The following is an 11,696-nucleotide window of genomic DNA, read 5'->3' as shown; positions in this document are numbered from 1 at the left end:
GAGCAGCTCCCCAGAAAGGTGAAAGCTAAACCAGAACAAGAGTCACAGACAGCTGCAACTACATATTAATTATAATTAATACTTTTCTCCAAAGCAGCAATAAGTGCACCATGAGGATTTTAGCAATATCCCCATCTTGCAGATGGGGAAACTGAGGCAGAGAGGGATACAGTGACTCACTTAAGGCCAGAGAGGGAGTCAGGGTAAGCACTTGAGAGTTCCAGGCTCAGACCACCAGACTTGTATCTCTTGTGCCACTCAATCACCCTGAAAGTGCTAGCTTTGCTGCTTTTTATTTCAGCCCTGGTTTTAAAAGGTGGCAATGTCCCTTAGCTATTTACTAAGCATTACAAAAAAGGAGGAGCCAGAAGAGGGGTGGGGAGGAGAGAGAGAAAGTGATGGGTGAGGGAGAAAAGAAGCAGAGGAGGGGGAGGAGTAAGATAGGAAAGCTAGGATGATAAATGTGCAATGAACTTTTGAGTCCAGATGGAGTTTTTACAGGCACCGCTCAGCAATGCTGTTTTTTGCCGCTAGGGAACTAAACTGCCCTGTTTGTATTTGTGTCACTCTCAAACCTTCCAAAGGCTTTTGGCACAAACAAAATGGTACAGCTGCCTCAAAGGGCTGTGCAGCTGGTGGGCCAGGTGCTTGTCCTTGGAAACATTGGGCAGGGACTTCGGGCCAGATCCTGTGCTGTGCCTCTCAAGGTGCACTCACTTTTCCCACTGCTCCTTCCCAAGGAAAACAGTCAAGACCTAACAAAAACACAGGTCCCTCCCAATGTGGGTTATAACATCTTTGACTAGCCAGCAATTTCCATCACCTATAGGGTCCCATAGTGACTTTGGGTTTTCTTTGATGATCTACAAATTCCTCTTTCTCTTCATCTGATGAAACAGCACATCTGGAGACTTTAGTTCTGCATAGAAACTGAAATCCTTCCTGAGTTATTACCAGTTGAAGTGTATGCCCATCTTCTGCCTCAATACGGTATGGGGCTAAAATATTTTTATAATTCCTTTTATTTCAGTAACACCTAGAAGCCTCAGCCAGGCACTTCATTGTCCTGAGCACTCAGGAAATGCTTCCCCAAAGATCTTATAATTTAACTAACTAAATAAGTAATTTGTAAGACTCTCTCAGGCCCTCAAGTCTGGTGCCTGTGCTGTATAAATATATACAGTCCCAGGAGGGACCAGCTCTGATTAACATAATATTTATTAAAAGCAATAGCAGAGTTCCGCGGTGCTAGAGTGAATGAATGTTTGATGATGAGTGCTGAATGAATGTTTGATGATGCACCAAGTGTGGGGGCAAATTGGTGTTCCGATTGCTTTGTGCCTCTTCATCCATGTAGCTTGATGGGGCTGTTTTACTTCACTGGCAAATGTTTCCTTCAGTTCCTATCTGCTTTGGCTTTGTACCAGCCCGGGCTTTGCTTTGAGCTTTGCACTCATGATCTATCCAGATACTTATAAGGGCCGCATTACCATAATATTCATGATCTCCCTAAAGCCCCCGTGGATCACTTGAACTTGGAGAGGCAGAGTGGCTAATGGATTAGAGCATTGTCTGGGAAGAGAGGAGACCTGGGTTTTGTTCCTTGTTCTGTTGCTGGGTGGCTTCTGGCAAGCCATGTCACTGCTCTGTGCATCATTTGCAAGATGGAGATGATAAAGATGCTTCCCTCCTTTGTGAAGCGCTTTGATTTCTCCGGATCAAAAGAGCCACGCATTATTACTGAACAACGAGGTTATAGCGCCAATGAAGGTGATTCTGATGCCATCACACACCACCATGCAGCTTTGTTCTCAAAGAGTTTTCCCCCCACTGTGTATTCTCTGGAGCTGGTTGGGGAAAAAATTGAATCTCAAAACTTTTGGCAAAAACGTTCATCAAAATGTCAATTGTTTGTAGGAAAAAGTGACAAACTCCTGAAAATCTCCTTCCTCTGCCCCTCTTAAAATGTCTCTTTCCCACATCCCAACAGGGGGTCTTCACTTTAAACCTGAAGGGCTGAATTACTGCTGTTGCATACAGGTGCAATGTCAAAGATGTCATTAGAGTCGCTCTTGCTTATGGTGAACTTGGCTCAAAGAGGTTAACGATCTCAAGGGGAAACTACACTCTGGGTCTAGGACATTCTGTTGGGCCAGGGCTGCTGTCTCTGCATGAGATCCTTCCTCAGAACATCATGACAGGCCTCTCATTGCTTGGGATATTCTGTTCATTTCAAAACCAATTTCCCCACCTCAAATAACTCCCTGCCTATGGAGCCTGGGACTCAGGTCCCAAAGTATTTGAAAATTCAGCTATTTTCTGTCTGGAGAGAGGAGGGGGGTTGGAGGGTGGGAAGTGGGGGAAGGTGTTTCCTACTGGTTAAAGCAGGAGACTACAAATCAGGAGTTCTGAGCTCTGTTCTTATCTCTATCACTCCCTCACTTTGTGACTCTGAGCAAGTCATTTAACCTCTCTCTGTCTTTCATCAAGGGACAAAATCCTTCTGCCTCCATTTCCCAACCTGTAGAACAGGGATAGTTGTACAATAAAACCTCAGAATTACGAACACCAGAGTTACGAACTGACCAGTCAACCACACACCTCATTTGGAACTGGAAGTACACAATCAGGCAGCTGAGACCCCCAAAAAAGCAAATATTGTACAGTACTGTAAACCACTAAAAAATAAAGGGAAAATTAAAAAAAAAAAATTTGACCAGATAGGGAAGCTGTTTCTGTGCTTGCTTCATTTAAATGAAGATGGTTGAAAGCAGCATTTTTCTTCGGCATAGTAAAGTTTCAAAGTTGTATTAAGTCAATAGTCAGTTGTAAACTTTTGAAAGAACAACCATAATGTTTTGTTCACTTACGAATATTTCTGAGTTACGAACCTCCATTCCCGAGGTATTCATAACTCTGAGGTTCTACTGTACCTACCTCCTAGGGGAATTGTGAAGTTTCATTTAATAATAAGTAACTCTTTTATACAAAACTTTTTATCTATAGATCTTAAATCACTTTACAAAGGACAAGGAGGTAAGCATCATTATTCCTATTATATAAATAGGGAAACTGAGACACGGAGCAGTAAAGTGACTTGCCCAGTAGGCCAGTGTCAGCTGGGAATAGAACCTGGTCTCTTGAGTTGCAGGTCAATGTTCTATCCACTAGATCGTGCTCCCGCCCCCCATCAGTGCTTGTACAGTGCTTTGAGATCATCAGATAGCGCCTCTGTGATGGGAATTTTAGCACCATCTGGAGAATTCCAATCTGCCATGTACATCCAGGGCATTGCATTTAGCAGCTTGCAGAGCTAAGCTACAATGAGAAGCAGATAGCTTTATGCCCGTCATGGCATTTCAAAGTGAGCTGTTAAGTCATATGCTATGAGCAGCCTTGGGCAGGAATCCAGCCTAGACAAGCTGTCTGGCTGCACCAGGGTATCTCCTGTTAATAAACAGCAATGGCTTATGGGAAAGGCTTCTTATTAGCACTGGAGACAGAGAGCGGCTGCCATTGTCGGAAACAATGAGAGAATGAGGAACGAAAGGACTAGACACGGACATATCTTTGGAGGGTCCCGGAGTCCCTGCATGGGTCTGGGGAGAAGGCTGGGGTGGCTTGGAGATGGCTTAGCCCCTGTCCCCATGGGCACTAATGAAATTAATAAACACAAATACAGTTCCAGCCTGCAGCAAAAGAGGGGAGCTCAGCTCTCTAGCCAGGTGCCTAGCTCAGGGAGCTCAGCTAAGGTAGGGGGCTATGGGGCCTGTGCCATCACCAATCAGATTAGAAGGAGAAAGGGGCATCTCTAGGTCCTCTCATTTTCACTCCAGGGAGCATTTCCCAGGTCGGTAATGCAATCGGCGCTGTCCATGCCCAGGTGTGTTACAGCAGCTCCTGACTTGGAGAACAGCACAAATCCCGCCCAGTGACTCTCCATGCTGGGGGAGAACAGCTGAGTCTCTCAACCTGCTAGAAACTCTCCACTGGGGCCCAGCCGGCATTTGCTGCTGCATGCCAGTGTCTGCATTTGAAGGGTGGATGCAGTGGAGCTGGCGGAGTGGGGCAGAACTGTCTATGTCAGACGATGGTAGGCATTTTAGGAGCTGACAGGCCAAAGCTAGACAATGTGAGGGGGAGGGGGTCTTTCCCGCTGTTTGCCAGAACTTTGGACTCTAGTGATCAGGCCCCCTGAGGCGGACTGTCCGATCACACAAACTCACTGCTAGCCTTGGAACAAAAAGGCAGGCAGAAAGCTGTCCACAGTGATACTCTCCTCACTGCCAGCATGCAGGGAGGGATGGAAAAAGACTGTAAGGCCTACCACATACATCTCAAGCACACAGAGGAGTGTGTTTTATTTCTTGGCGCCTTCCCTTCCCCAGCTGCATGAAAGCTCAGGCTGGGGAGGGACCTTGGCAAGAGCACACTTGGGGAGACACCCAAGACTCGATTTTGATCAGAATGCTATTGAGGTGAAAAAAAATCATTCTGTAACATGTGGTGTTCCCTTACCTCTGTGCCTGAAAACATCTGGTTGCAAAGACAGTGTGAAAGTATCTGGTCCCTTCTCTTGGTGCCCCACAGGAGCCAACAGTGGCTCAGACTGAAATATGGCAGCAATGGAGATCCCATCAGCAAAGGGATCAGTGAATGCCAGTCCACTGACTCCATAACAGAGTGCCACTAGCTCACATCAGGGCTGTGCCCGGTCCCACATGTCTGATATCTAATCTCGTCTGTCCCCAGGCACTTACACCATGCCCATTGTATATCGGCCTTGGTACTTGTTATATAACCTACTGGCCCCAATTGTCTGAAACCCAGATGCTTATAACTGCATCCACACTAGGTGCCTACTGGGCACATTGCTTGCTCATTGGGGATGTGATTTTTACACTTTATAATCTAAAGATCAGAATTAAAGTGTATCCAGCTTCTAACTGCATTTAGAAATATTAAAAAGCGGGCCTGGCTGCTCAGGAATGGATATCTGTGCCCACTAGGGAAGCAGCTTATACCATACATGCAGGTAAAAAATTTGCTGTTGCACATCAATTCACAGGACAAACTAATTGTGTCCATCCTGCCTCCATTTCAAACACCAGCGTTTCAACCTCCCCTTCATTTCCAGCATCAGGTTTCCATTTGGTACAATGGAATGGGGGCTGTCCTGTGTATTCTCTGTGGGAAAGGCATGGATTTTGGGGTCTTGGGTGAGGGAGATGGGGGTTCTGAGGCCTGGCAAGGAAAAGGGGACTCTTGTGACCCCCAGCCTGTGGAGTCTCAGTTCCTGTGGCCTGTTGGGGATGTAGATTCTCAGCTCCTGTGACCTGTCAGGGATTCTTGGGCCCTGTGGCCACAGATCCTTGGACTCTAATTCCTCTTGGAGATGGGGGTGAATTCTCAGATTCCATGGCCAATAAACTGCCATCTTCCCATTACCACAAGTGATTGCCCTGTTCTCCTGTCTCCACAGATGGGTGTTCTAATATCTTTGTCATAAGCCCCTAATGCTCCCACCCACAAAAAACAAAACAAAGCAAAAAACACTTGGGGCCAATGAGCATTTGGGAAGAAGAACAATTAACTAGGATATAAGAACGGCCATACTGGGTCAGACCAATTGTCCACCTAGCCCAGTATCCTGTCTTCCAACAGGGACCAGTGCCAGATGCTTCAGAGGGAATGAACAAAGCAGGGTAATTATTGAGCGATCCGTCCCTTGTCACCTAGTCCCAGTGTCTGGTAGTCAGAAGTTTAGAGACACCCAGAGCAAGGGGTTGCATCACTGACCCTGTTGGCTAATAGTCATTGATGGACCTGTCCTCCTCGAGCTTTTCTAATTCTTTTCCGAACCCAGTTATACTTTTGGCCTTCACAACATCTTCTGGCAAACAGTTCCAGAGGCTGAGTGTGTGTTGTGTGATGAAATACTTCTTTATTACTTGTGTGATACAGGAGGACCAGGGAGCAGTGGTAGAGTGCTAGAGGGGAAATATATAAGCCCAAGGCAAATTAAGGCATGGTTCCCTGTAGACTAGGAAGGGTGGCTACAGGTTAATTAGAGCACCTGCAGTCAATTAAGGCCCTGTCAGGAACCTAATAAAACTCCCTGCTTCAGGTAGTCAGGGAAGAGAGAGGACTGGAGCTTGGAGGTGTGCTGTAAGACTTCAAAGATCAGAGAACTGAAGTGAGGGAGACTCCCTCCCCAGTGTCTAAGGACTGAAGGTACCCCACTCTAGGGGGAAGAGGGTAAGAACCTGCAGGAGTTGAGTGGGGCTGGGGCTCAGAGTGAGAGCAAACCCAAACCTCTTCCCTCCTCTACCACCTTCCTGGGCCACTAGTGGGGACCTTGGTGGCCCAAGAGCAGGGGCAAGGGGTGGTGTCTTAGCCTCCCTGCCAAGAAAAGTGCAGGACCCAACATAGTAACATTGGCCATCTTGTCATTTATTGAGTGCCCTCCGTATGCTTGGGGCTGTGTAGTATGGAGAAGAAGGCAAGGTGGCTGCTCAAAAGAGTGTCTGTATAAAGCTACCATCCATTTGGCTTGTCAGTGGGGTTTGAACCCAGGATGTTCAACACTGAAAGTGTAAGCCTCTACTGATCCCTGCTGGCCTTAAAAATCTATAGATCTATTGCTTGAGCTAACTGGTATTCTCTTCCTTAGATGGGCCAATAGAGAGACCGAGAGAGAGACACTGTGCTAGGGTGAGTTTTGCCTGCAAGGATGTGTTATTTGATCCTTTCTTGGCGCTTGTCTGTATGCACATGTGGTACTACTTTAACTATACCGGTACAGTTGGGGCGGTTCACCACCCCTAGTGTGAACACCGTGATAGTGGTATAAAAGGTATTGGCAGAGCAAGCAGCTCCCAACCAAGGTACATACACTTGCAATAACTGCCAAAGGTCATGCAAATCTTGGATTGGACTAGTCAGTCACATGAGACATTGCAAACCATCTATGTCATAGGCTGCAATTCCCACTGTCTTTTGCAGACTAAAGATGCCAATAAAGAAAAATAATGATTTCTGTATGGGAAGAGGAATAAGCTGTACTGGCATAAGGCACCTCTCTAGCAGTATAACTGTGTCCACGCTAGGGGTTGTACTGAAATAACTACGTCGGTTAGAAAATCACACCCTTACCTAGCACAGTTATATCAGTACAAAATCTGTGTGTAGACCGGGCCTTAGAAGGTGGGGCTAAACACGAATCTGAATGGGTTTGAGCCCCGAAGGCTGGAGGACTCTGAAATCATTTTGTCACAGCCTATTTACTCCTTAGGTTGCTGGTCCTTGGGCTGCCACTCAGCTTCCCATTGGGATGTTGTCATGGTTACAGGGCTAGTAGCGTCTCTACCCCCTTTCTGCTTTCTCTGAGTGCACCCATAGTAGGTTTTGAGCCTCTTCCCCGTACCTGTCTGGGGTGGAATCTCAGACCAAGGCCTGGTCATGCTGCACCATGTACCTGCTACCTACCATCCTGCAGATCCAATGGCATTTGGGGCATTTGCCTTTCCTGCCCTTTGGGAGCCTGTGACCAGTGAGATTGACTATCCGCTTTCTTGAGAAAGTACATTCATTAAGCACTCTGAACAAAATATCAGAGAAAGTGGTTTTACGTTGTAGGAAAGCAGCCTACTCACATATTTAGCCTTCACTACAAACTATATTAAATGGGCTTTCCTCTAAAGTGAGGGGAACAGCACAGAAAGACATTCTCTCCCGTCAACTCCAAACCTTCTGTCTGTGACACTGTCTCTCAAAATGGCTTCTCCCCAGCGTGGTCTACCCTATTCAAACTGGTTTCAGAATCATTAAGCCTGCTTACTCTGGCATTGGCTCCCAATGACCATCTGTCTCAGATAGCTGTAATCACTGGTCTTGTGTCTGTATCTCTCCTGTGGGGGGAAGGTGTTGAAACAGCCTGCCTCCCTAACATACTACTCCTCTCATTCTGAGACAGCTCAACAACCCTTAGCAAGCTCCCCTCCATTCATCACTGGTGTCTTGGCGATGCCCAGGACTCGCCCTCTGGGCAGCAGCATAGCATGTCATCTGTTCGTATTCTGGATGTGTGTCCTTGCTTCTGCTTTCAAATCCCAGAAGAAGGGGGCGTTTGGCACAGAATTCACAAGTCACCCTGAGCGACAAAGTTTTGCTATTAAAACTGGGATCCAAACTTAAACACCACTTAGCCTTGCCAATCTCCTATGTTGAGGCTTCACCCTGGAGCCTGGCAGGACAGGCTCATTAATTCAAATGGCTGCAATTATCTCTGTACTACGTAAGAGGGGAGGCTAATGTAACCCAGCAGCTTTATCAACCCCACAGAGTATTAACCTCAGTCAGTGAGGGCTGCCACAAAGAAACACCAAGCTGGGGAGAACAGGACTGTGCCAGTCTCGGCTAATCCCTCCTTACAGACTGCCACTCACAGAGCAGCTGGAATGGGACTTGAGTTGGTCAGTGGTATCAGGATAATTTAGAGGATGAGAAGCACAGCTGTTCATGGAGCATGTTGCATTCTGGAACATTAATTCCAATTGCAACAGAGTGATTAGATATGGCAAAAGCCACCTCTCTCTTCCTGAGTCCTATGCTCTGAGACAGCACTTTTCATCAGTAGACCTCAAAGCACTTCACAAAGAAGGTCTGTATCATCATATGCCCTTTTACAGATAGGGAAACTGAGGCACAAAGATGTGACCTGCTCAAGATCACCCAGCAAACTAGTGGCAGAGTGAGGAATAGAATTCAGGTCTCCTATGTGCTATGCACTAGTCCACTCTGCCTCTCCTTGGTATTAAAGGCCCATTCCAAAGGCCACTAAATGAAGACTTTCCATTGACTTCAGTGGGCACAGGTGGGAACCAATGCAGAGATTTCCCCTGTTACCTTGGTGCAGGGGTGTCTGACTTGGTTTGTAGAGTTGCTGAGCACTTGAAACTCCCATGGACTGAGTCAGTGGGAGTGGTGGGTGCTTATCCCCCTGAGCATCAGCTCAATAATGAGTGCCCCCTAGCACAGATGCAACAAACAGCAATGCTGCTTTAGGGTATGATCCAAAGCCCGCAGAAATCAATGGGAGCCTTTTCATTGATTGCAGGGGCTTAAAGGAGTAGAAAAAGGCGTTGGAGTCTTATGCATTTGCACTGTGGGAAAAGCCACTGGAAGGCAGTAGGTCAGATTCCCCAGATGCTGTTAATGGCTGTAGCTGACTATACACACATCAAAACAAATAAATAACCATACTGTCCAATTTGTTTGTATTCTCTGCAGAGTTTGTTAGCGGGACCCCGAATATACAAATCAAACTTCCAGCTTCAGCCGTGGGCCTTATCGTCATCTCTCTATTGTACAGCATCACACACACTACCTTAACTAGTAACAATCATCATTATTAACAACCTATATAAGTATCTGGGAACATACAAATTGCCAGGCTGGATCAGAGCCAAGGTCCATCAAGACCAATATGCTGTCTCAGGCAGTGGCCAGATCCAGATGTCTGAGAGGAAGGGGCAAGAAACTTCATAGTAGGCACATGTGGGACAATCTGCCCTCCATTATAGGTTCCACTGTGGTCTCACAGAGTTAGAGGCTGGGGTTTAAACCCTGGAGCACAAGGTTTAATATCCCTTCCAACGTTTTTGTTGTCATTAATTATGATAACTCTGGATATATGGTCGTTTATGTTTTCTAAGTTCTGTGCAGGCAGCAGCTAATAACTAACATTCTGTACTTCTTACCACCTCTTGGTAGGGTAGCCTATTTCGGTTGGATGTATTCCTAGAGGTTTCCTCCCATGACACAATCTCTAATTACAGATTAATTTTAAATTCCTGGAGACTCCAGGACAATCCTGGAGGCTTGGAAACCATACCTCTTGGTGCACTGAAAAACTGGCTTACTAAACCAAGTGTAACCTAAGCTCCACACCAATGCCTCTGCAAATAAAGTTGCCAAGGAGGAAAAAATATCAAATAGAACATGGTTGGGTTCCAGCAAAAGATTTTTTTTTTTAAGTTGCATTTCAGGAATATGCTGGTTGATAACCTCCCCGAGTTACAAGGGAGGCTTCTTGTCAGAGCTGACCTGAGTTGGATTTAATTGAAAGTGTGCTGTTGGCAGTGGGAGTGAGACAGTTGAAAGGGCACTTTCATGGCATAGTTTAATGCAAAGAGCAGCTAGAAATGACACGCGAGACCTTGTATTCTGGAATGGGAGGACAGACACTCCAGTGAGTGAACAGCACCCTCTACAGGCCAATCCAGGTAAAGCAGCCAACGGTGGGAGCCAACATTTTCAAAAGTAATTTTGGAGGCATCAGTTTACCTTGAGACACGGTGCTGTGTGCCCAGAACTCCAAATGAATAGGAACAGCAAGCGCAAAATGTGCCTGTTAGATTTTATTCAATTAAATTAATCCCGAGCCACTATTCAGCAGTCAGGTTTCTAAAACATTGAGCTCTCTTCAGTTTAAAATGCACAAAGGCAACTACCCTATGAACAAACTCTGCAAACAACCCCCCACAGGTGCTGGAACTAGGAGTGCTGCTGCAACCCTGGCTTGAAGCAGCTTCCATCATATAGAGGGTTTTCAGTTTGGTTCAATGGCTCTCAGCATCCTCACTATACAAATTGTTCCAGTGCCCTTGCAAACTCCACGTTCAAGGGGCTCTGCCAGGGCTGCTAGGCCAAAAGTCTTAACTCCAAGCTGTGCTTTAGACTTGGGGACCCAGTTCAGGGTATTTGTCCAGTCTGCATTCCCAAGATACCAGCCCCTCTAATAGCTTCCATGGAGTTGGCAACTTTTTTCTTGGCCCCCCTGTCTCCCAGTGTGGAACCCCCTCCCTGAAGAGATCTTGGTTCATTCAGAACCAAATGCAAAACCTCTCTCTCTCCATACCCTATCTCCACCCCCATCAGCAGTGATAACCCTAATATCCACCAAAAATTACCCATCGCTACCCTGCAGCGATCCGCAAACCACACAGTGACCTACTGAACCACTCAGCTACCACAGTGATTAGAATGGCATAGATACACAAGTAGACAGGGCACTTGGTACAGGCTTGAACCCTTGCCTTCTGCCTCAGTTTACCACCTTCTACAGTGGATGCAATAACACTGACCTAGTGCCACAAGGGGAAGTAATAAGACTTCACTGTGCTTTCAGTGCCCTGGATAGAAAGTGCTATCTGCATACAGAACACTATTATTGTGAAGCATCATGATCCAGAAGCCTGAGCACGGGGTTAGGCAGCAAGTAGTTATAAGTTCTAATCCTCATTCTGCTAGCGATCTTGGGAAAGTCACTTCACCTTCTCTCCCAGATTGTCCCAGTCTGTAAAATGGGGTCATATTTCCCTACCTCAGAAGGGTGTTCTGAAGATGAGTCAGCGAATGCCTGTGCACAGTGCTTTGTAGAAAGCACAATAAGCTGTCAGAGCTATATTAACCCTTTAATTCCAATAGAGAAAAACATGTTCATCAGGCACTTCAGTCATTCACCAGGAAATAATCCCTCTTACTCTTTATGTTTCTAAAAATAGTCAGTGGCTTGCAGGAGAACATTGCATTCCTGGCCACCACACCATACTTTTAGTTGGTTGTAATTTATCTGGCTATTCCAGCTTCTTTCTATTTTGACACTATTCTAGCTAATCCCATAATGCTCCAAC

At 46.2% G+C, this 11,696-nt stretch overlaps 1 long non-coding RNA gene across 1 annotated transcript; it reads left to right on the top strand.

The window, feature by feature from the left end:
• Window positions 1–6,146: 6,146 nt before the first annotated feature.
• On the top strand, window positions 6,147–9,609 carry LOC122462940. Its single transcript, XR_006285837.1, has 3 exons — window positions 6,147–6,258; window positions 6,674–6,714; window positions 9,292–9,609. It is a non-coding gene; the product is annotated as an uncharacterized LOC122462940 (long non-coding RNA).
• Window positions 9,610–11,696: the final 2,087 nt, after the last annotated feature.

This window comes from Chelonia mydas, chromosome 14 (assembly GCF_015237465.2).
Source record: "Chelonia mydas isolate rCheMyd1 chromosome 14, rCheMyd1.pri.v2, whole genome shotgun sequence".
Lineage (NCBI taxonomy): Eukaryota > Metazoa > Chordata > Testudines > Cheloniidae > Chelonia > Chelonia mydas.
Note: the sequence above shows the minus strand (reverse complement) of the source record. Positions and strands in the feature narration are given on the sequence as shown.